The 26,260-nt window shown below is 35.8% G+C and overlaps 1 protein-coding gene across 4 annotated transcripts in view; it reads right to left on the bottom strand.

Annotated features, from left to right (window-relative positions):
• Window positions 1-26,260, bottom strand: part of LOC150096465 (ankyrin repeat domain-containing protein 49-like) — a 192,390-nt gene that overhangs the window by 114,646 nt on the left and 51,484 nt on the right. The window lies entirely within an intron of this gene.

The raw sequence follows: 26,260 nt of genomic DNA, 5'->3' as shown, positions 1-26,260 counted from the left end.
GATGCCATCTGTTCATGCCTATAATCTTTCTCAGGACTCTCATATCTGCGGTCTCTAGTCTTTGGTCAAGTGTTTTACTTCTGACCCAGCTCTCAGATCCATAAGTTAAAACTGGTTTGAACACTGTCTTGTATAGAGTTAATTTAGTGTTCCGACTAATTTCTCTCTTATTCCATATGAATTTATTCAATTGACTTCCCACCATACCAGCTTTGCTGATTCTGTTGTCTATTTCAATATTTAATTTACCATCTTCAGTAAAAATTGTGCCTAAGTAGCTGAAATATTTTACTTGTTCCACAGGTTCTCCATTCACAACACAGTTGACATTTTCAATGATTCTGCCTATTTTCATTGTCTTTGTCTTTTTACTGCTGACCTTCATACCATATCTATTACAACAGCTATTCAATTTAGTCAGAGAATCTTGCAGACTTGTAGCGGATTTATCTAGAAGTATAACATCATCTGCATAAAGCAAAGAGCTGACATTAACATCTCCAATTTTGATATCAGGTTTAATACCACTTTCCTTCATAATGTGATCCATATAGATAATGAATAACAGAGGGGATAATGTACATCCTTGTCTCACACCAGATTTAACATTAAACCATCTTCCTGTACTTCTTTCAATTCTAACTGCTGACTTACTACTCAAATAAAGACTAAGTATTGCTTGATATAATGCCCCATTGACACCATATAACTGTAGTGTATTGAATAGCTTCTCTCTTGGCACCTTGTCATATGCCTTTTCCAAATCGACAAAACTTAAATACAGATCTTTGTTATATTCTCATGCTTTCTCAACAATTTGTCGTAAAGTGAAGATCTGATCCTGACAGCCTCTATTTGGCCTGAATTCAGCTTGTTCTTCACCAAGCTTTTCTTCCACAATTCTTCTCAACCGTTTCTCAAGTATACTTGCATAGATCTTGCCAGGAACACTCAGTAAGGAAATACCTCTGTAATTCTCACATTCAGTTTTATTTTCCTTTTTATATATGGGTACTATGAGAGCTCTACTCCAATCATCAGGAATTCATCCCTCTGTCCAGGCTTTCTGAACTATGCAGTGCAGCCACTGTAAGACTTTTATACCACCATACTTCAGCATTTCTGGTCGAATATCATCTACTCCTGCTGCCTTTCCACATTTCAAGCCTTTGATGGCTTTTTCTACTTCAAGTATGGATATGTATTCCTGACTGCATGCCTGGTCAGTGTTTTTTATCACTGTGCTGTCATCACTGCTTGTTTCATTTAGCAGTTTTTCAAAGTAATTACTCTATACTTCAAGGATATCTTTTTCTCCTGTTTTCATGTCATCTTTATCATCTCTAACTCCTTTTACAGCACTCTTTCCTCCATTCCTAAGCTACTTCAACAATCTCCAGAATATTTTGCCACCCTCTTGATATTTATTTTCTATATTCTTGCCAAACTCCTCCCATGACTTTTGTTTAGCTAGTTTTACACACTGTTTAGCTTTCTTACATTTGTCTCTGAATTCTGTAAGAGTAAAAGCTGACTTATTTGCCAGGAACTTTTGATATGCTTTTTTCTTTTCCTTCACTGCCTCTTTAACTTCCTGTGTCCACCAGGGAGTTCTGATTTTTTTATCCTTGCACACAACCTCACCACATGCCTCTCTGGCAGAATCAATCAATGTTTTCTTCAGAGTTTGCCACTGAGTCTGCAAGGTTTGATTCCTGTTCTCAAACTCTTTCATTTTCTTTTCAATAATCTTTCTGTATTTTAGTCTACAGTTAACATCTGAGAGCTGCTCAACTTTTATTCGCTTTAAAACTTTCTTACATGTTATTCTTTTCAATATGAAATTCAATTTTATCCTGCTCAAGACTAAATAGTGATCACTTCCAATTTCAAATTCTCTGTACACTCTGGTGTCCTTCACAAGTGGTTAAACATCACTATCAACAATAACATAGTCAATGAGACTTTTCTTATTCCTAGCCTCTTCTCTCCATATGAATTTGTGCACATTTTTATGTTGGAACATGGTGTTAGTAATAACCAGTCCATGTCCTGAGCAGAAATCTGACAGATATTTGCCATTATTATTGGCTTTGCTCTTTTCTCCAAATTTTCCCAAAATATTTTTGTACGTCTCACAATCATTTCCTACTCTGCTATTTTGATCCCCAACAAGGACCAACTTTTCCTTTTTCATTGTGTCAGTTGCTTTTTCTAGAGCGTCAAAAAATTCCTCCACTTCTACCTTAGTAAAACCTTCTGTGGGACCATAGGCAGAAATAAGTCTCATTGTCCAGTTCCCCATTCTCATATTTGTCCACATTACTGTACTTGAGACTGACTGCCATTCAAGAAGATTAGCCTCGTATTTTGTGTTGAATACTATGGCTACTCCTCCTTTTCCTTGATTGTCATTGCCTGAATATAACATTTTGTATTTATTGCTCAGAAAGATCTCACCAGTTTTGGTCTTTTTTGTTTCAGTCACCCCTATTATGTCGATCTGGTACTTATCTAATTCCTCAGCTAGCTCCATTTCTTTGCCATTCAGGCTTCTTACGTTGATAGTACGGATCTTTAACTCTGGTGATGCTGAGTTGGGGTTTGTTTTCAGATTTGTTCCAGTAGCTGACTTTTCGCTGTTCGCCCTGGTTCCCTGGCGAAAACAACAGGGGCCTTGTTTAACCGGGCGACGCCCCAGCCGGCATGAAATTTTGTCATGTTGTACCATCATTTTTTATTTTGGTTGACTTCCTTTACTGCATTATTACTTTCTGAGTTCGAGACTTTTTTTAAATATCAAAAATTTATGTATACAGGAAAATTTCAAAACATTGACCTTTCTTTCACCTTTTAACTTAAAATGCAATGTTTTTTTATTTTTTTATTTTATAAATAGAATGCTTCTTTTAATGATAGCACACAATCTTAACTGCTGAAAATAGTATATATGTATGGGGAAAATGTTTGAAGATTGCCACAACTAGATTAATTCAAAATATAGGTTTATTTTGAATGAAGATGAAGGAGGATGAAGTAAAAAATGTAGTAATGGGATTTTTAAAAAAAGGGGTGGAGGGATTGGATATGATAGTATAAATGTCCAAAAGCTACATATTATTATATATTATTATTAACCATAAGTTAAACTTCTTTACACATATCAACTTATAAGAATACTATCTTTGGTGTCCTGTGGTATCAGTTAAGCAAGAGATCCACAAGAAAAAGGTGAAGTGGATGAGAATATCATGAGAATAACAGTGAGAGGAGTTATGAAATATATAAAGCGCAGGCCAGAAAAGTAATGAGTATTGTGCAGAAAGCTAAATCAGATTGCAAAAAGAAATTGGCTATACAGGCTAAAGACAATCCAAAGGAATTTTATTGTTATGTCACAAGCAAAAGAAAGAATGAATGTGTAAGAATAATTTTATTGAATGCAGATGGTACTCGAGTGTCAGAAACTAATGAGAGTGTTAGTGCTCACTTTGCTAATACTAGGTGTGTGTAACATGGTAGCCGGTGATACTGCTCCATTGGATGAATGAAGACTTAGAGGTGCACGAAAATGATTTTAATTAGCTGTTGCATAACTTGGATAAAATTTGTCAACAGAAACAGATGAAATATTAGTATGTTTACTAAAGGAATGTTCAGCCGAAATGGCCTTTCACATGTTTGTATAACTTGAGTTTCAGCTCAGGAATGATACCACAGGAATGTACTGTTCAACTGTACAAAGGCAGTGCAAAAACTGTCTAACTACTGACCTATCAGTATCTCTAGTGTGGCAGTGGAGATTTTAGAGAAGTTGATAAGAGCTCAGAGAAATGAGTAGACAAACAAGCTATGCTCTGCATGGAACAGCATGGGTTTACTAAAGGAAAGTTATATTTTAGCAATTTGCTCGTATTTTATAACAGCTGAGTTGGATAATGGGTATGGATACACTATGATGATATTGGATTTTTCTAAGGCATTTAATAGGCTATCACAAGAAAGGCTGTTGCATAAACTGGAGAATATGGGATTGGAATATAAACTCTAAACTTGGATCAGGGGATAGTTGACATACAGATATCAAAAAGTGGCATAAGGTGGGTGTGAATATGTCAGATTTAAGGTGACCAGTGGTGTACTTTAGGGTTCAATCCTTGGACCATTATTCTTCTATTATATATATATATATTAATGACATCAGGCAGGGTCTAACATCAGATGTGCAATTGTTTTCCGATGATGCAAACATAGGCAGGGCAATCAGGGATGCTACTGATATCCAGCACTTACAAAATGATCTGAATAGGCAGAAATTTGGGCAAACAGAAATGGCTATCAGTTTAATGTTAGTACGTGTAAAGTTATGCACTTTGGTGTGATTAGATTTCTACAGAATATTATATTATTAAGGTTATGCTACAAAAAACTGAGGAGCCTAGGGATGTTGGCATAATGGTGGATAGGAATTTGAAGTTCTAATGTCACATAGCAAAAGTTGCAAATAAATACAACTAGGAGGATAATTGCAATGTCGAAGTGAACCTTGACATGTAAGGATAAGGTCGTGATGAGAGCACACCTGGATTATTGTGCGCAGATTTGTTCTCCTAGTTTCCAAGGCGATAAAGAAGCTGTAGAAAGGGTACAAAAAAGAGTTACAAAGATTATGGGATTAAGATTATGAGGACAGATTGCAGGTATATGGATTACGGACTCTGGTTAATAAAAGAAAGAGGGATGATATGATAGAGGACTATAAACTTTTGAATGGATGTTATACGATATATTCTGATGAAAATTTTTGTTATGTGGAAGGTAGGGAGAGAACAGAGGGACATCCTTGGAAGTTAAGTTTGCAGTCAAGAAAGGGGTAAGATCACTTAAAGGTGCTTCAGTTCTTCTGTTATTTAAAGGAGGTTACAGAAATGAAATTAGAAATTACAGACCCATATTAATATTATCTACAGTCTCAAAAGTTATTGAAATGTTAATAAAAAAAAAATTAAATAACTATCTAAATTCGATATCCTTCTATGCCTAATCGGTACCAGTTTAGATCCGAACTTACTACCGAAAAAGCACTACAGGAGTTTCATAAAACAATAACGATTTATAGTAGAATAAATAGAGTGATGTATACAGCAGCCATTTTTCTTGATATTTCTAAAGCATTTGATGGTGTATATCATGACTGATTGGTTTTAAAAATATCTAGATTACTAATGTTTGGTTCTTATTTAAATAACAAAACACAATATATCAGCTATGGGACCTTCAATAGCACAGCAGAAATAACAAAATATAGAGTACCACAGGGTTCAGTGTTAGGACCTATCCTATTTTTAATATATGAAATAATCTGTATGCGTTAAAACTTTATGACAAAATAATATCATTCACTGATGACAGCATTATTATGTGTGTACTGAAATTTCCCTTGAGGATTTAGAAAATCAGAAAATAAGATATAGTGAAACAAAATCAATGGTTTAGCAATGATGGCCTTAAAATTAATACAGATAAAACTAAATACATACATTTCACCTTAGCAGATAAGCCAGATTACGTTATAACTATAAAATCTCATGAGATTTTATAACTATAAAATATCATGAAACAAACTGCACTCAAAATTGTAATTACTTCAGTCAAAACAGCAAAATCAGTAAAGTATATGAGCATCCATACTGACAACAACCTGAAATGGAACTTTCATATCACATTTTTAACAAACAAGTTGAGGTTTGTAATTAACAGAATATATCATGTTAAAAAAATTTGACAATTCAGCATTTTTAAGATGCTTAAATTATTCGATGGTAAATTCTTCACTGCAATATGGTATCACATGTTGGAGTGGAGATTACTACAGAGATTATGTGCTTCCTTCGATTCAAATACAAAACAGAATAATCAGAGCTATGGCATTACTAATTTCTTCGCCTATTCAACTAGTGACCTGTTTGCCATTCTTAACATTTTACCACAAAAACTTTATCTATATAAGGGTATTCTATATGTAAGAAATAACATTATAAAAAAGCTCTGTATATAATGTAGACCAGAGATTGCATTGTGGTCAGAACTTGCTGGTAGTTCCCAAGGCAAACAAAGAAATTTTTCACAAATCTTGTGCATACTTAGCAACAAGCAACTACAATAAACTGCCTAATGAAATCCAGTCTAATTTCAGGATACTCTTTTAGAAAAAGATTGAGTTTATGGGACTAAATAATGTTGACTTTTATTTTAAATGAATACTATAATTATGGCTCATTTATATGCTTGGATGTATACATGTACCCTCATAGATACAGTCACTAATAAATTAAGTGACTGCATCACCTACATTTGTATTTTTACAGTAACTAGTATAACCAGTATGGCCACAGCCCTTGGTTTACATACAATGTACTGTTTCTTCTAATCTATTTCTATTTTTTGTTCTTTTTGTGCAAAGACCCAATGTATCCAACTATCGACCATCTGTGAACCCCTAACCAATTTTTCCAAAATTGGTTAGGGCGCTCACATTCAGAAATGGGTTGACAGTGAATCTCTATTTTGCAACGAACAACATGAGTTTACTAATGGAAGGGTAATGTTTTAGCAACTTACTCACATTTATAACAATGTTACCAGTAGCACACTCAGGATTTAATCTTGGAGGGGGCCGAGCAATCAAGATTTAATCGGGGGGGGGGAGTTAAGTAGACGATTTGAGAATACACACTACACATTGCATACGAGCTATGACTGAGCATCAGCAGTGATCACCAATACACGATGCCCGTGATCTCCTCTGGCCCGGCTCGGGCAAACGAAGTAGCACCTGAGCACTATTTCGTTCACCTTGCATTCACAGCAGCCAGGATTCCCAAGTGCTACATAATCACCTTATGTAACTGCTAATTCATAAGTAGCATAGAAATAGAAGACACGACACAACACAACAACACAACATAAATTTAAAAAAAAAAAAAAAGAATTTTAATTAGGAAAAGATTTTTGGAAATTTTTCTAGTGTTTTTTTCCTTCTTTTTTTGGGGGGGGGGGCCTTTGGGCCCCTCCCTGGGTGCACCAATGAATGTTACCATTGAACTAGACAAGGGGAATGGATACACCATGACACTTTTGGATTTTGCTAAGGATTTAATCATTTAGCATAGTACATCAGTAGTAAACCAGTATGGCCACAGCCTTTGGTTTACATACAATGTACTGTTTCTTCTAATTTATTTCTATTTTTTGTTCTTTTTGTACTATGCTAAATAATACAGCATGATAGACTGTTGCATAAATTGGAGAAAATGAGTTTGGGTTATAGAATATTAGCATGGATAAGAGGATGGCTGACTGATAGATATCAAAAAGTGGTATATGGGGAATGTGAGTCTGCAAGATTTAAGGTAACAAGTAGTGTACTACAAGGATCAGTGCATGGTACACTGTTATTCAATCACTGTTATTCATCATACATTGATATTGGGAAGGATTTGACAAGTGACATACAGCTATTTGCTGATGATGCAAAGATGGGTAATCAGGAATGATGCTGATATGCAATACTTGCAGAGTGATTTAAATAGGCTGGAATTGTGGGCATGGGAAAATGGGTATCAGTTGTTCAATGTCAGTAAATGTAAAGTCATTCACTTCAGCGTGATTAGATATCTAATGTCGTATTATATTGGTAGGATTAGGCAAGAAGAAACTGATGCACCTAGGGATCTTGGAGTGCTAATAAATAGGAAGGTGAAATTCAGGGGCCATGTGGCAAAGATTGCAAATACAACTCAAAAGATAATTACAATGCTGAAACGAATGTTCACATATAAAGATAAGGATGTTATTTTGCCTCATTACAAGGCCTTGATAAGACCTCAGTTGGACCATGGGTCTGGTCTCCTAGTTTCCGTTGTGATTCTAATATATTGGAGAGAGTACAAAGGAGAGTGTTAAAAACGATATCAGGATTGTGGAATACTGATTATGAAGACAGACTGAGAATTTATAGACTGCAGACACTAGCAAACTTCTGAAAGAGGGGAGATATGATTGAGACTTACAAACTTCTGAAAGGGTCATACAGGATTTCAATTCATGGAGGGTGGGGAAAGGACAAGAGGGCATCCTTGGAAGCTGAGAATGAACTAAGAAGGGGGTTAGGACTAGATTTTTCTCTTATAGGGTGGTATGTGACTGGAATTGACTGCCATTATATGTTGTGCCTGCAAGTAGTGTGAATGACTTCAAGAATAGGTATGATAGTTGGTGTGTGTAGTATGTGGCCTCTCTCGATGAGTCTCTGACTTCTTGCAGGTTTCTCTTAATAATATTTATTTTATAATAATCATAATAACGATTCATAATAATCACTTTTCTTGTTATCGAAAAATTATAAATTATCAGAAGTAATTGCTTTGTACCTCTGATATGATGAATCACCTTTTGGGAAGAAAAACAAACCACAGATTGTTCCACTATTTTTTTAGGGGGGGGGGGTCTATATTTTATGACTAATACCAACAAAAGGTTGTACAGCTATAGTACTGATGTACTATAGCTGTACAACAATGAGCTGGCTAGAGAATGTTTTTTGGGGATTTTGGTTATTTCATTTACTTTTCATTGAAATTTTTATTAATTTTTAACTAGTTGGGATATCTTGTTCAAAGACCAAACATGGAGTTTTCTCAAGCCACTTCAGGCCTCCAAATAAGTAGTGCAGTGGTCTCATATTAGATGATGAAATTCATCTCTCACCTAAAAAATAATTACAAACATCCATGCCCACTGTAAATTTCAAATCTGCAGCTCACTGGTTGGAGAGGCTAAGCTATCCAGTTCGTTGATGACTTGATATTTCTGATTACAGTTTATTTTTGAACAATTAACAAGGTTTTTAAATAATTATGTATTTCACTTTGGGAGCATGCATCTGTACATTTTTTTTTTCTTTCAGTAAAGAAGACAAATATAAAGGGAGTTGACACCTGTCTTGACATATTTTTTTAATACGAGTCTTGCACTCAGTCAAGTCCCTAAGGAGGGCAAGATTGTGCCACTTCATAAAGGAGGTGATCGAGGTGATCGAACTCAAGCATCAAACTATAGGCCTATCTGTGTGTCAGGTATTATGGTTAAGTTGTTGGAGAAGCTTGTGAGAACTAAGATCCAGAGTTGGGTTGACAACAATGGTATTATCTTTGATGGACGGCATGGATTTGCTAAAGAGAGGTCATGTTTTAGTAATCTACTTACTTATTACAATAAAGTGACTGCTTCCTTGGAAAGAGGAGAAGGATACACAGTAATACACTTAGATTTCGCAAAGGCTTTGGATAGAGTACCTCATGATAAACTGATAGTCAAACTAGAGCAGATGGGGTTGGATATTAGATTAGTGCAATGGATTGGAGACTGACTATCTGATAGGTATCAATAAGTTGTGTATGGGGGAGCGATATCCAGGAAAAGGAAAGTCACTAGTGGAGTGCCTCAGGGGTCTGTTTTGGGGTCATTACTTTTTAACTTGTATATTAACGATATAGGTGAAGATTTGGATGGATATATTCATTTGTTTGCGGATGTTGCAAAGTTGGGACGAACCATGAAGAGTAATGAAGATGTTGTGGCCTTACAAGAAGACTTGAATAAACTGAGTGATAGGGCACGGAAATGGGGATGCGAGTTCAATGTTGCAAAATGTAAGGTTTTAAAATTTGGAAAACAAAGATGGGATGCAGAATTTATGCTTGGTGAGGATACATTGTTGGAGGTGGAAGAAATAAGAGATCTGGGGGTGATAGTGGATAAGGATGTGAAATTTAGGGAACACATAGCCAAAATTGTGAAGACAATACAAAGGCTTCTGGGAATGATGCGAAGGACACTGATGTGTAGAAGTAGGGAGCTTCTTGTTCCGTTGTATAAGGCTTTGATTACGCATGGTCTATTGTGCTCAGATTTGGTCACCGGGCTTTCAGAAGGATGAAGAGATGTTGGAAAGGGTCCAAAGGAGACTGCTAACTACTAAGGTAGTTTCTGACCTCTGGAATGTCGAGTATGAGGAAAGATTGAGAAGATGTAATTTGCAGAGTCTGGTGGACAGGAGGAAGAGAGGAGATATGATAGAGACCTACAAGTTGGTAAGGGGGTGTGAGTAAGCGAGTGAGAGGCAGGTTTTTATGTGCAGAGATGTAAATGATTGGAATGCTTTGCCTGAGAGTGTGGTGTCTGCAAGGAGTTTGAATGTGTTCAAGGCACGGTATGATGAGCTGTGTGTGTGATAAAAGGACCTCCCAGATGAGCATTTGACTCCATGAGGTCTTGGGTAATAATAATAATAATAAATTTTTAAATTTCTTAGTGTTCATGAAATACTAGTATTGGGGAATAGATAAAGACTAGTATTGCAGCTGCAGATTTAAATCATGATAATAGGATTTATATAATTTTATTATAATTTTCTTTAATATAATTACTCCAAAGTGCACCTATATCTTAAAATAGCTCCATAAACAATAATAGCATACAAAATATCTTTAATATGCAGAAAAGTAGAGTCATTTTCAAAATACAAGTATATTCAATAACAAACACATCATCTCCAGTAAATTAAAGATACCAAGAAATTATATACAGTCAGGTCTCTTTTTATACTGTAGATACGTTCCACAGAAAACCACATATAAAAAATTGCACAAAAAAGACCTAACTTAAGTTGGAAAATTAGGGATACATTCCATACTTTTCAAAAACCACATAAAACTGAAGCAATGAATTAAAATAACTTAAGTATAAAGAGCTAATAAGCTTCATTTCGGCAATGAAAACATTACTAAAATTAAGGGGATATTAAATCCCACATAGTTTTAAAACCGAATAAGAAACTCAAAGATTGGAATCATCAGAGAGTTTCTTGCCGAATATAGAAAACTATAAAGTATCGGCGAACACTAGCGTTAGCCAATGCAAGTGATCCTAGTACGTAGTACATTCTTGGGCAACTCGTTGCAAAGGTGAGTAAAGTTCAGATCGCTATTCTTAGGTATTTTCCATAATGTAAAAACACATTTCCTAGGAAATGTATGCTGTTATTACATTATGGAGGGAGGTCACTACCCATACCGGTTTCAGCCTTTTTTGAGGCTTCATCAGTGAGTAGCTAGACCTAATTTAATACCGAAGTGTATAGCGAAAAGAACTTATATACTCTGCGAACGAGTTTTCCAAGTAGGTGCAACCATTAAGTTACTTAAGTATAAAGAGCTAATAAGCTTCATTTCGGCAATGAAAACATTACTAAAATTAAGGGGATATTAAATCCCACATAGTTTTAAAACCGAATAAGAAACTCAAAGATTGGAATCATCAGAGAGTTTCTTGCCGAATTTTAAATTAGGTCTAGCTACTCACTGATGAAGCCTCAAAAAAGGCTGAAACCGGTATGGGTAGTGACCTCCCTCCATAATGTAATAACAGCATACATTTCCTAGGAAATGTGTTTTTACATTATGGAAAATACCTAAGAATAGCGATCTGAACTTTACTCACCTTTGCAACGAGTTGCCCAAGAATGTACTACGTACTAGGATCACTTGCATTGGCTAACGCTAGTGTTCGCCGATACTTTATAGTTTTCTATATTCGGCAAGAAACTCTCTGATGATTCCAATCTTTGAGTTTCTTATTCGGTTTTAAAACTATGTGGGAATTAAAATAAACCTAATATTGCATAAAAAAATTTATAAAAATTCAGAGAAATAAGAATGCCTAAGTTTGTTTTAAAGCTTTATTCATTTAATTTTATTGAAAAGTAACAATTTTGTTTACATTTTTTCATCAGAATTATCATCGCTATTAAACAATATTCGGCAACAATTGCAAACTGGTGCGAAATCACTTTCATCACCAGAAGAGATAGTCAGCGCATCAGATCTGTATGGTAAAGGCAATGGTTCTTCACAAACAGAATTAGCTTCACCCTTGTTATGTGCTGATTTTTTTTTTCTTCTGACAATGAATCAGTGATTAAACTTTGCGAAGATGATTTTACTAATTCTTATACAGCTCGCGATATCCAGACGTACAGTTCTTCGGCTCACGTTGGAATTTAAAGGCTCGTTCAGAATTTGTGTCATTAATAAGAAAATGATTTTCCAATTTATTGCACAGATCAAGATCTTCTCGAATTATATTTGCAGGGAGGGGGACAGGGTTTTCTTCTGCTTCACTATCGTTTTCTGGATCTTCGACGATATCTAAAGTTAATCAATATCCAATAATATCATAGTCACTTAAGGCATTTATCCACAAGCAATTCATCTACATCGTTCTCACTAAATGTATCAAAACCTCCACTAATTTCATGTGCCAAAGTAATGATTTCAGCTTATAATGTAGATATTTGAATGGTTACACTGCAGCATATCCAGGCCAAATTGCTTTCCAGCAGGCATTTAAAGTACAGGAATACCTTGTATAGCGTGGTTTTGAACAACGCAGGTTTTGGTCTAACGCAGTTTTTATTATTACACTTATCATTATTACACTAACATTGTCAACACTGACCGGTGATTCCCGGGCGCTGCAAGTGACAGTCGAGAGCCACATTTATGCAGTAGTTATTCGATTGGCTCTCACATAGACACGTTCTTTCCCCGCAGCATTTTATTATTTACATTAATATTAGTATTTAATATTTTTTTATTATTTAAGTATGAGTGAAAAGAGACAAAACAAAGACGACACTGTTGGAGTAACAAAAAAAAATGCAAGTGGTTGACATTAGAGAAGAAACTTGAAGTTATAAAATGTCACGAGAATGGCACTTCGTCTGCTAAAATAGCACGTGAGAATTCAATGAATGAGTCATCTGTACAAAAATTATTCAGAGCAAAGAAAAGATTCAACAACATGGAATGAGCACCGCTTTTTATATGTCAAAAGTGATCACGAGAAATCGATCTTCTACAATGGAAAATATGGAACGCCTTCTAATGATCTGGATTGAAGATTGTAATCAGAAAAAGATTCCTTTGAGTCAAATGATAATCCAGGCAAAAGCAACAAGTCTATATGACAAAATAAAAGAAAATGAAAGCAAAAATGAAGGAGGTACAACCAGTGAAACTTTTATAGCAAGTCGCGGTTGGTTCTACAATTTCAAATAGCGTATGGGGCTCCATAGTGCAAGTGCTGACACTAAAACTGCAGAATTATTTCCCAATGAATTGAAGGAGCTTATTGAGAAGGAAGGCTACATAGATGATCACATTTTTAACGCTGACGAGACTGGCTTGTTCTGGAGAAGAATGCCATTGCGCCCATTTCTAACAGAGAAGGAAAAAACATAAGCTGGGTATAAAGTGTCAAAAGACTGATTGACACTTTTACTAGGAGGTAATGCATCAGGTGATTTAAAATTGAAGTCACTTTAAGTGTACAGAGCGGAAAACCCAAGAGCTCTTAAGGGCTTTACAAAGAACATTTACCTGTTCATTGCCGTTTGAATAAAAAAGCATGGGTGACTCGTTCAATTTTCGAAGACTTGTTTAAAACTTGTTTTTTCCCTGAAGTTAAAAGTTATTGTAAAAAGAATGATATGCCTTTCAAAATTTTGCTTTTATTAGACAATCCAGGCCATCCAACTCTATTGACTGACTTAGATGAAAATGTCAAGATTCATTTTTTTCCCTCCAAACACAACATCAATTCTGCAGCCAATGGATCAAGGCGTTATCTCCACTTTCAAGGCTTACTATGTAAGACGAACTTTTGCTCAAGATATTAAAGCTCCAGCAGAAAATTCTTGGACTTTGAGTGAATTTTGGAACAAATTTAACATAAAAGATGCCATTCAAAATATTTATGAATCTTGGCAAGAGGTGACTCAAAGCAACATGAGAGCCGTATGGCATAATATCTTGCCACATTGCTCAAAGGACTTTGTTGCCTTTGCAACACAGAAAGAGAAAATCTCAACAGAAATTGTGCAGATGGGCAAAGATCTTGGTTTTACAAGTTTAGATTGTAACAATGTGAACGAATGTATTGATTCTCATTCAAATGAGCTGGATGATGAAACTTTTTTGGAGTTGGAACAACAACGAGCCTATGAAGCAGAAGAAGACGAAGATGACCCCACTGATGTCATGGTTGAAGAATTTTCCTTTGCTGACCTTTCAACTTTTGTGAGAAAAATCGACGAAGCTTCCGGCTTTCTCATAAATGCAGACCCGAATTTGGAAAGAAGCATCAAAGTCTCAATAATTCCATCAAATTCTACAGAGATCTAGTACTTGAAGAGACAAAGAAGACAAGGATGGTTCAATGAACACTAAAAGACTACTTTAGTAAAAAGTAAATTACAGTAAGCTAAAATTGAAGCAATATTTGTTTTGTTTTCTACAACTTTTATATCAATTTAAAAGGATTTTATTTGTCATTTAGTTAATAAAAATAATTTTTTTTCATTTTTAAAAATTTTTATTATCCTAAATTTTTGTAATAAACAAATTAAATTGAAAACCTTTATAAATAGACCTCGAACAACGTGGTTTTGCATAGCGCGAATACAAGGTATTCCTGTATGTGGTCTTATTTCAGCGATAGCAGATGCAAGATGATTTAAGCAGTCCGAAATAGAAAATTTTTTACAAACTTCAGTTACTGTTAATGATTCATTTTCTACTTTATCCAATATAAACTGAAAAGTGTGCTTAACATAATATTTTTTAAAAGTAGCAATTATGCCTTGATCTAATGGCTGAATAATGCTTGTTGTATTGAGTAAAAAAAACACTACCTGCACATTTGGATGTTCTAAATGCGGATGACTTGGTGCACTTAATAAAATCTTAAAATCGAGAGCTTTTTGCTTCATATATGTTTCCGCTTCTGGTTCAAAGCAATTATTGAACCATTCAGTAAATACAGCAGTTGTTACCCAGGCCTTTGTATTAGCCATCCAATGTACCAGCAGCTGTTTTAGATCTTTGCCTTTTAGAGCACATTGTCTTAGAGATCGATTTACTAGGAGGGGGTTTCAACATTCGACCAACTGATGCATCGCCATAAAGTAACAACACTACTTGATCTTTGCTTGTTTTAAACTCACTTGGTTTTTTCTTAGAGTTTGCGATGTATGTTCGACTAGGCATTTTCTGCCAAAATAATCCTGTTTCGTCAGCGTTAAACACTCGATTGGAACAATATCCACCATCTTCAATAATTCTGGCTAACTTCTCTTGAAAATTTTTGGCTGTTTCTTCATCTGCTGCTGCAACTCGCCTGTAATCTTCACGTTATGAAGTGCATTCCTTTTTAAAAACCCGGTTAGTCATCCTTTGCTAGCCGAAAATTCTTGATCAACCTGGGAACGCAAGTAGATGGTGCCAATTGTTTCATCTGTTCATAAAACTGAAGAGTTTTTTGTTTAATTAAATAACCACTTATAGGAATTCTTCTTTGAGTTAATTCTTCAATCCAAATTATGAGCGCTCATTCTGTTTTTTCTAATAAAGCTCCTCTTGAGTACGATGATAATTTGGCACTTAGTTTTGTGCCAGAAATAACATATTTTCTTATTGCAAATTCATTCTTTTTAATTTCTCTTATAGTAGATTTGCCTAAATTAAAATGTTTACCAATCGCCGTAGATTCCTCTCCTTTTGCTAAGCGATCTAAAACTGCACTTTTCATTTCTAAAGAAATTGCTTTTCTATGGTGCTTTTTTTTTCTCCATTGGGCCAAATTAAATCTTTAAAATAAAAATTAGCAAAATTTAGACTTACGATAATGAAAAGACAAACACTTACTCACATGCAAAATTAAACTTCATGGGCACTCACTGCTTACAGGTTATGCCAGAATGCGCTTCAACATGCTGTTCATTATGTACAATGGTACATAAGTTTTGAATTTATGCAACGCATAACTTCAAACTGCATAAAAAAAGATACGCATAAAAAGAGACCTGAGTGTATTTGGTTTAATCCTTCACTTGCCTCAGTACCCATAATGCAAAGCACCTATCCTTATGGACATGTATAATGCTATGCATTATGGGAAGGGTCACTACCAGACTGGTTTCAATGACTTCTGAATTACTTCAACTTTAGCATCACCTCTGGGTCTGGCTCCCAGTGATGAGACCTCAATAAAGGTCGAAACCGGTCTGGGTAGTGACCCTAACCATAATGCATAGCATTATACATGTCCATAAGGATATGTGCTTTTCATTATGGGATACTAAGGCAAGTGATGTGAAGTCATTAGCTTCTATATAGGAGTTTCCCCAGTCCTGAAAAATACTTCAGGCACAAACTTTGCTTGCTTACACTTGGATAATGGATTAAACCAATTATATAATTTCATGGTATCTTTAATTTATAGTATAACCAAGTGGAAAAACTTCCAACCTCATCTTCTGAATTAGTTCAGATAAAAAAAAATGTATCATATCTGAATGGGTGTCTAAAATAGTGAATGGTTAGAAGAATAAATATTCTTAAATATGGTGCACTTTCTCCTTAAACCACCCTATTCCAGTCTTGTAAAAATTAATATTCCATCTATAGAACCTGTAGTATATAAATAAAAAAGATTATTGTGTAAATAACTTTTCAAGAAGAAACAGAAATTAGGAAACTCACCAATCAATAAAATCTTACTTGCACTTTATAAGAATAAAAATAAAAAATCTAATTGAAATCTAAAAAAATAATACACAAGGAAACTATATTTTGTGAAATATATCATCTTGTATTGCATTTACTTTTCATATATGGGTATCAATACAATTCCGCATTTCTATATTTCCCTTTCAGCCTTGTGGCTATGGGGGGGGTGGCAATATGCCCATACTAGGGATCATTACAACATCATTTCGATTTTCTAGCAAATAATATTTCCTGTGAATTTTTCCCAAGATGAATTTTTGATGAGTTTTCCCTGGGATGAATTTTCTATGAACCAGGGTGGTGGTGGTGGTGGAGGGGAGTGGACAGCACAGCCATCTTTGTCAAATACACATAGAATACAGTGCAATTGGAAATCCTTCTACTTCACACATAAAAATCACAAGAATAGAAGTCCAAACCACAAAATGCAGGTGGCCTGAAAATTTACTCCATAGATAATTTTTTTAACAAGCAATTACTGAAAACAGATGTAAATTCTAGACACAAACTAAGCAGTGCTAGCAGCAAGACTCCTGAATGCAAACTCTATAGCACAGAACAGCAAAAGCACAATCCTCAAAGACTTATGCTGCCACAAGGAACATTGTGATCCTTAGGTCTCCAAAACCTATGTACTATAACATGGTAAGACTTCCTGATGTACCGGACATGGTGATATTCCAAATACCATGCACCACCAAAATTAGTATGATGTAACATAAGTAAAAAACAAAATATAAAATAAATCCAATTCTGTTCTGCCTGGATCAGAACAAAAAAATATCTTAGATCAGTTCCCAACCATTAAATGGACAAAACTAATGGCTGCTCTACACGAAACCACTGGCCCAGTTTCAAAACAATTAACTCAATAGAGAAAACATAACTGAATTTCAAGCCTGGAAAATAGGTAACAGCTGCTCTTGCATGTACCAAAACTAACAAACCATGTGCAAACTGAATGACTCCAGACAAGATTAAAAACCTTTCTACTGGGAAATATATCATGACACCTGCATTAGTTTCAACCTTGGAATCTCCTCTGGGTCTGGTGGCTTTCCTGGTTTTCACCAATGGCAAGTTTTTGACTGTCACTGAATGAGACCACAAATGAGTTTCCTGTCCTCAGGCGATTCAGATGAGGAGTGAGGAGTTAATAGTAATCCTTTAGGATCACTAAGTCAGAATTAGAGTGATCATGTAGATCAGCGCTTCCCAAACTGTGGGCCACAGCCCCCTTGGGGGCCGTAGGTTTTGTTGAGGGGGGCCGTGAAATAATGAAAACAAATTTAAAATGTTTTAAGAATAAATAGATTTTTTTTTATTTTAAAAGAAACGTATTTAACTTTTATTATTTATTATTTCTTTTTTGCTATTTTTTATATTTTAATGGAAAAATTCACACATTGGTGTTGGTTCACAAACTTTGCTTCCTGCGTATTTCGGCACTTAATGAATATTAGTAAATATTGCTTATTCATATGTTTCATTTCAAAACAGTGGTTAATTGTATTTACTTCGAATGATCTCCAGGGAAGCTCCAAATCTTCCTGTCCCTTTCATCACGCGTTCGTAATCAGGGACTAGTGATATTGACTTTATATACATATCAAAACTCGTTTTATATTATCACTGTCATCCGAGCTAGTTTTCTGTTACCAATAAAAGTTTCGCATATACTTCACACATGAAAAAAAGCTTAAACAAGTTGATGTGGGGGAGATAGTAACTCGCTTGTAGTGGTAAACAACACCCCTCCCTAACAGCCACTATACTGCAGAGGCAATAAAAACAAGTACTTTTATTATGCCAGTGAATAAGGTATGAGGAGTCTGTGTAATATATTTCTCAACAAATAGTGCAATTAGAGACAACTGGGATAAAAACACACTAATTAATGAATCACATGTCCCCTCATACAGAAACTATGCTGTATATATATATAGACTGAAACAAAACCATATGTTGCATGGGCAAACACAGTATCTAAATAAAAACTATTGTTATTAATTAGATGTGTGTGAATTCGATTTCCCAAGGCAGCAATAAAATTCAACCGAACGTGTTAAAATTCGTAAAAGTGTTAAAACTAAGTAATATATATATATATATATATATATAATGAATGTTATAACAGTTTCACATATGGAATTCGGTTGAAGAGAGAGCTAGCCTTTCAACTCAATTGTCAGCTATGCTTTTATCTTTCGGTTGCGCGATCTTTTGTTAATACCGCACCAATCATATGCACGTTTTAATAGCCTGCCTTTGCTGTCTGCTTCGCGTTAGGCTTAATTACCGTAAAAGGAGAAAAGTCACAAAAGAGAAAAATGTTCCTGGCCCGGGGATCCTTTATTCAGGTAATATTCATTAATTTCATGTTATCAGTCTGTGGTGTGCCAGTATCGATAAGTGGTGATATTATTTGATCTATTCTACGTTAAAAAATTTAACCCTGAGATGGATAAGTGGCTGATAAAAAATAAAAATAAATCCCGCGAACAATGAGAAGCAGAAACAGACTCAAAAAAAAGGACAGTATTTCATATTTTACCTGAACAGCCCGCATCGTCCTTAGAACCAAACAGTAAGAGGCAAAAAATGTAATATATACATTTGATTTTTGCAATATTCGCTGTGTATATTTTGTATTGAATATAAATACAATAAATATTATGATAATATATATCTCTATTACGATTTTTTTTCGAAGGGGGGGCATGAAATATTTTAATTTTTGCAAAGGGGGCCCTGACATCTAGAAGTTTGGGAAGCACTGATGTAGATCACTTAGTTTTTGGAAAGGTATCCTCCTGAACTTTAACAGTACTTGAATAAAGGTCAAAATGGTCTGGGTAGTGACCCTACTCATGCCAAGCATTATACTCATCCAAAATAATTAAACTTGCCAAGTTTCTAAGTCATAGAGAACCTTAGCATAGGATACAACTGAACACAACAAGTCGGTGTCCAGAAGGATGTATACACCCTTCTGGACACTGACTAAGTGTTCAGCAAAGTAGCACAATGGTCTTCTTTTCAGACTTCTGAAGGCCAAATTTCACTAGGACTACTCAGATTTACCAAATCCTACCTCAGTGATCACAAACTATGATCACACAAATCACAACTGATCACTAAGATAGATGCAATGAATCAGACCATTTGAATGTAAAATCACAGCAGGCATTCACAAGGGTGACATTCCATGCAATTTCACACACAAAGGCAGATGATACTACAATAACAATCCTCCCTTGGATTGTTATTATAGTATCATCCTCCCTACATTAACAAATTAAAAACTGCAAAATACAATCTGAGAACTAAAGCAATGGTTCAAAAAATTGCAATTCAATAGATAAAAGCACTATAGTGCTTTGAAAAAGAAGGGATGCACATTCCTAGAGGGAAAAACTGCCATGTTTGGCACCCCCATTCCATGGTAACCAGTAGAAAATACTTAAAGATATATCCTGACAATGGACTTGGCTTCATGACTCATGCTAATTATGCCTGCTCAAAAGCAAACAGGATAATAAGACAACTATACCCATTTCTCAATTAATATAGCAAGCTAAGTATGGAACTAAAGCAGTTCTTATATAATATGCTGATCAGGCCAGTCCTGACTTATGGCTCACTCAATCACTGATCACGTGGTGGAGTCAAACATTATGAAACTACAAATCATCCACAACAAATGCTTAAAAATGTTCAATTAACATGGTTCCTAAATGTACAACTTCTCAGGGATGCTGCCATCCACCCTAACCAATTAATCTGCCAAACCATAGACTACAGTAAGCCAAGATCCTACATAACAAAAGCATCCCAATTTTCATATAGAGAAATTTGTGGAGTATTCACAACTATAAATTCACACGTGTGACACGTAAATTAACTTTTTAATAATGCGTAAATATTTTGTCTTAAGTATCATAAGACATCATCAGTACAGTTATTAAAAAACAATAGGAATTAAGTTAAAAAAAAACACATTAGTGTGCATGCTTACATTGTAATCCGTCTATGTATACAGTAGTGTGTTTAAGGACTAAATACTATCCGACTGTAATTAAATTAAAGGAAAATATAACTGTATATATTTATTCTATATAGTTGAGGATAACAATTTTCCAGACTTTTGGGATAGTGAGATAGTCATTACAGTTAAGACTGGGTCTGTACTGTAAGGCTTCAGCACTTTCTTTATACAAACGCTCATGTTTATATATGGATCAATCAGTGGTGGAGCTAGAGTATTTGCCGCCCCTCTCAATACACACCAAAAATACTACAAAAAGTCAAAATGACATATAGGGAAATAAATTAAAACACTATATTTATTTTTGAAGTAAAGCTTTCATTTCAACATTCTAAAATGTTATTTTTCTTGCTTTTCTATTAGCAAAATTGTCGATGACATTGGCAAAGTCTATTTCATAGTAAAGTAGATAATTCTTAATCAATTTTATTTAGAAAAACTCCTCTCACAACTAGCAACACTTACAGCAATTATGAGGAAAATTCGCAGTAGTATTAAAATATTTGGAAATGAGTTCTCCAGACTGTATTTTAAAATTAACTATGAAAGTTCAAAGTGCTGCCTAGGGCAGACCGCCCCCACCCACACACCCCTAGCTACACCTCTGGGATCAATGTAATAGCTTGGCGTGTTGCCATTGGATCGTGTGGTTGGCATTTCCAACTCCATGTTGTGCGAGACCACATTTGTAAGATTTGATAAGCCAGATGTGGCCTTGATGTTCAGAGATGCGTTTATTTACAGATCTTCCTGTTTGTCCACAGTAAGACAAGTTACAAGAACATGTCACTTCGTATATGCCAGGTGGAATTAATGGTGAGAGTTTGTCTTTTGGAGAAGGTAACAAATTCTGATTCATTTAGATAAATTATGGACTCTACAACCATGTTATAAATAACTATTTTAATTTCCCAACATTTCGACCTTCATATTAAGTCATCATCTGGAGTATACATATAAATACAGAAACAAGCTGAATTACATTTTATGCTAAAGAGAACAATGATTTAATCGCCGGTTATTCTATTGGCATGATGACCTCTCGTGCAAATAGAATGTACAAAAAATCAAATTAATAAACAAATAATTAATTAATTACTTAATTAAAAACTACATCAAAGCTATATTCTATTTAAGATAACATCAGAAAAACATTCTTTCATATAGATAGCTTTCTTACAGTAAGCTATACACAGTATGCTAAAGAGACAATCATTTGATCAACGGTTATTCTATTGGCATGATGACCGCTAGTGCAAATAGAATATAAAAATATATACATAAAAATTAATAAATAAAAAATTAATTAATTACTTAATTAAAAATTACATCAAAGCTATATTCTATTTAACATAACATCAGGGAAACATTCTTTCATATAGTTTCCTTACAGTAACAATGATGTCCTAATTTTTATTATTATTACGGGCAACTCCAAGGAGTCCTTAGACTCATCGAGGGCGCCCCTAAACATCATATCAACAAAAACTATTCGGCATTTGCACAATCTATCATACTTTGCTTTGAACTCATTTACAGTCATGGCACCCACAACAAACTCTGGCAGCTTATTCCACTCACCAAGTAAAAAACCTAGTTCCAACACCCTTGCTAACTACACTCTTGCTCAGTTTCAATGGATGGCCCCTAGTTTTCCCATCACCAGACCTGTTCTGAAAAATTTCCTCTGAATTAATCTTGTAAAAACCCTGCAGTAATTTGAATGTCTCAATCATATCACCCCTTTTCCGCCTATCAACCAATTTCTGTAACCCACAGATCTTCAACCTGTTCTCGTAAGGTTCATTCCATAGACCAGCTATCATCTGGGTCACACGCTTCTGGATCCTCTACCTCCTCTCCATCAAGAAGAAACCCAAGGACCCAGATCTGGGCACAGCAGTCAAGATGGGGTCTTTACAAGCTCAATAAAGAGGAACAATAACTTGCTTATATCTGCTAGTTAAAGTATTCTTCAGTAACCAAGTGATGAGCTGATTTAGCCATTTCTGCTACATGCCCCCTAAACTTCAATTCCCTATCCACCAACAAACCCAAATCCCTGGCTTCATCAACCTCCTGGAGTACAATTCTCAATTAATTAGCAACACTTACAGCAATTGTGAGGAAAATTCGCAGTAGTATTACAACATTTGGAAATGAGTTCTCCAGACTGTATTTTAGAATTAGCTGCGAAAGTTCAAAGTGCCGCCCAGGGCAGACTGCCCCCCCCTCCCCCCCTAGCTATGCCTCTGGGATCAATGTAGGCTTGGTGTGTTGCCATTGGATCGTGTGGTTGGCATTTCCTATCAACCAATTTCTGTAACCCACAGATCTTCAACCTGTTCTCGTGAGGTTCATTATAGACCAGCTACCATCTTGGTCACTCGCCTCTGGATCCTCTACCTCCTCTCCATCAAGAAGAAACCCAGGGACACAGATCTGGGCACAGAAGTCAAGATGGGGTCTTAACAAGGCTCGATAAAGAGGAACAATAACTTGCTTATCTCTGCTAGTCAAAGTATTCTTCAGTAACCAAGTGGTGAGCTGATTTAGCCATTTTTGTTATGTGCCTCCTAAACTTCAATTCCCTATCCACCAACACACCCAAATCCCTGGCTTCACCAACCTCCTGGAGTACAATTCTCAATTAATTAGCAACACTTACAGCAATTGTGATAAAAAAATTAATTAATTACTTAATTAAAAACTACATCAAAGCTATATTCTATTTAATATAACATCAGAGAAACATTCTTTCATATAGTTTTCTTACAGTAACAATGATGTTCTAATTTTTATTATTATTACGGGCAACTCCAAAGGAGTCCTTAGACTCATCGAGGGTGCCACTTAAACATCATATCAAGAAAAACTATTCGGCATTCGCACAGTCTATCATATTTTGCTTTGAACTCCTTTACAGTCATAGCAACAACAAACAACCAGCACCCACAACAAACTCTGGCAGCTTATTCCACTCATTCACCACTCGCCAAGTATAAAACTGAGTTCCAACACCCTTGCTAAATCTGAATTAATCTTGTAAAAACCCTGCAGTAATTTGAATGTCTCAATCATATCACCCCTTTTCTGCCTATCAACCAATTTCTGTAACTCACAAATCTTCAACCTGCTCTCGTAAGGTTCATTCCATAGACCGGCAATCATCTCGGTCACTCACCTCTGGATCCTCTACCTCCTCTCCATCAAGAAGAAACCCAGGAACCCAGATCTGGGATCAGTTGTCAAGATGGGGTCTTAACAAGGCTCGATAAAGAGAAACAATAACTTGCTTATCTCTACTAGTCAAAGTATTCTTCAGTAACCAAGTGATGAGCTGATTTAGCCATTTTTGCTATGTGCCCCCCCCCCAAACTTCAATTCTTCCCTATCCACCAACACACCCAAATCCCTGGCTTAACAACCTCCTGGAGTACAATTCTCAATTAATTAGCAACACTTACAGCAATTGTGAGGAAAATTCGCAATAGTAATATAACATTCGAAAATGAGTTCTCCAGACTATTTTAGAATTAACTGCGAAAGTTTAAAGTGCCGCCCAGGGCAGACCCCCCCCCCTCCACACATCCCTAGCTATGCCTCTTCGATCAATGTAGTAGCTTGGTGTATTGCCATTGGATCATGTGGTTGGCATTTCCTATCAATCAATTTCTGTAACCCATAGATCTTCAGCCTGTTCTCGTAAGGTTCATTCCATAGACCAGCTATCATCTTGGTCACTCGCCTCTGGATCCTCTACCTCCTCTCCATCAAAAAGAAACCCAGGGACCCAGATCTGGGCACAGTGTCAAGATGAAGTCTTAACAAGGCTCAATAAAGAGGAACAATAACTTGCTTATCTCTGCTAGTCAAAGTATTCTTCTGTAACCAAATGATGAGCCGACTTAGCCATTTTTGCTATGTGCCCCCTAAATTTCAATTCCCTATCCACCAACACACCCAAATCCCTGGATTCACCAACCTCCTGGACTCATTACCCCAGACTACCAATCTATCCAAATCATCCTGCAAAATTTTGACATCATGTACATACACTATTGCTCTACCCAACTTTGCATCATCATGAAATAAATGAACAGTTCCTCTCAGATCCTTTCCCCATATCATTAATGAACAAATTAAATAGCAGTGGTTCAAGAACAGAACCTTGTGGCACAACACTAGTAACAGGCCTTCTTTTGGACTCCACTCCTGAATAAACTACTCTCTGATATCTTTCCATCAACCACCCTCCTATCCATCTCACCAACCCTATATCCATCCCCATGTGCTGCAGTTTACTGATTAGAATTCCATGTGGTATTCTGTCGAAGGCCTTAGCAAAGTCCAGCAGCATCACTGTAAATCCATTACCCTTATCCAGTTCAGCAGTCACTGTATTATAAAACGTGAACAAGTTTTACACAAAAACCATGCTGTCTTCCATACAGTATCCCATTTTTATCTATCCATTCCTGTATTTTGCTCTTGACTAAAATTTCCAAAACCTTAACAATGATTCCTGATATGCTGATCGGTCGATAATTTGCAGCAGCAGTCTTGGAACCTCCTTAAAGCAATGGAATTATTTTCCCCTCTTTACATCCCCACGGAACTAACCTAGAGCTGAGACTTAAATTAAACAATATAGTCAAGGGAACTGACAATTTCTTTGCAGCTTCATGTAAGACTCGAGCTGGCATACCATCCAATCCCAACGATGTATTTACATTAAGGTTCTGTAATATACTATTCACCTCCATTTCAATCACTTCAATTCCTGTATCAGCCATTCGTTCTCTCATTCCTGCAATATCACAGCCTGGGTGATATACTCTTGCAAAGTATTCGCTTAGTAATTCTACTATTTCATCTCATTCAGTTACCTTCATGCCATCGGCATTGCTTAGAATCATTTTGCCATATACATTTTTTCTTTTACTTTCAGCATATCGAAAGAACTGTTTGGGATTCACTTTAACTTGCAGTGCTAATTTACTTTCATAATCTGCTTTAGCTTTTCTTACCACACTAGATACCCTTCTGGCCTGTGCGTTTTACTATTCATGTGACTGCAAGTCACCTTTCTCCTTAAATTTCATCCACAATTGTTTCTTTTTTTTGCAGCTCAAGATTAATGATGTCATTCATCCATTTAACTTCCATTTGAGATTATGGTGTTATCACTGTCTCCGGATTCTAGGTAAGCAGTCAGCCATTACCTCCCTCAAACGCTTCTTAACCACTTCCCATGCACTATCAACATCCAGCCCTTGCAGTTTAACATGCCACGGCACTGATCCAAGCAATCTCCTGCTCGTCGTACTTACCAGCCTGGTAATTCCACATGTACCCTGTCTTAATTGGAAATTCCACATATTTAGTCACTTCCCAGGTCAAGACCTTATGATCACTCTCACCAACTGGTGGCAATATGGTCATATTCATAATACTCAATGTCTCAGATGCAATTACTAGGTCAAGCACTCTCGAACCCCTAGTATTCCATTACATGCTG

The sequence above is a fragment of the Typopeltis vanoorti genome, chromosome 18 (assembly GCF_054136105.1).
Source record: "Typopeltis vanoorti isolate ZY-2024b chromosome 18, IOZ_Tvanoo_1.0, whole genome shotgun sequence".
In the NCBI taxonomy this organism is placed as follows: domain Eukaryota; kingdom Metazoa; phylum Arthropoda; class Arachnida; order Uropygi; family Thelyphonidae; genus Typopeltis; species Typopeltis vanoorti.
This window is presented reverse-complemented; position numbering and strand designations above follow the sequence as displayed.